Here is a 622-nt window from a genome sequence, read left to right on the forward strand (position 1 = left end):
AATAAAGTAAAAGTAGTCAATTTTAAAATTAAGGAAACCAGGGTCTTTTATGAAGAACCTATACCTCTTGGAGGTTAAATCGTTTTATTTAGTGTGATCTTGGCTTTTTTCATTGACTGGAAATTTTACATGAAGTAGCCCCTATTCATACTTATATTTGGATTTTTTTTTCTAAAACAAACCATGAAACTTTGATACAAAATTATCAAAGACACAAAATGATCAATGTAGATCAATACTAATTTCTAATTTCTAACTCAGGCGGAATGTGATTTGTTTTTTGGGAAAATTTTTTTAGTATGATTTTTAAAGAGCAAGGTTAATTTATGAAAACTTAAAATTTTACATCCTAAATAACATTGTCATGTTTAGAAGAGACCTTTGCGGGACTAAATAGCCTAGGTTACAGTTGAACCTGCCCTGTCCCTCCCTACTTTCATGAGCTTTGCTCCCTTCTCTGAAGGGTATGATAGAGAATGAGGTAGATTGTGTTAGAATTTTGAAAACGTAATGCGGGATTGCTGAGCTAGTTCTATTTATCTTTATACCTTTTACTTCCCATCCCCCAAATGTGCACCTGTATGCACAGGCAGGCAAACACCTTACTTTTGACAGGTCCAAA

The 622-nt window shown here is 33.4% G+C and overlaps 1 protein-coding gene across 2 annotated transcripts in view; it reads left to right on the top strand.

The window, feature by feature from the left end:
- Window positions 1-622, top strand: part of LOC102893027 (cytochrome b-c1 complex subunit 6, mitochondrial) — a 14,855-nt gene that overhangs the window by 1,184 nt on the left and 13,049 nt on the right. The window lies entirely within an intron of this gene.

This window comes from Pteropus alecto, unplaced genomic scaffold (genome assembly GCF_000325575.1).
Source record: "Pteropus alecto unplaced genomic scaffold, ASM32557v1 scaffold25, whole genome shotgun sequence".
NCBI classification, from domain to species: Eukaryota; Metazoa; Chordata; class Mammalia; order Chiroptera; family Pteropodidae; genus Pteropus; species Pteropus alecto.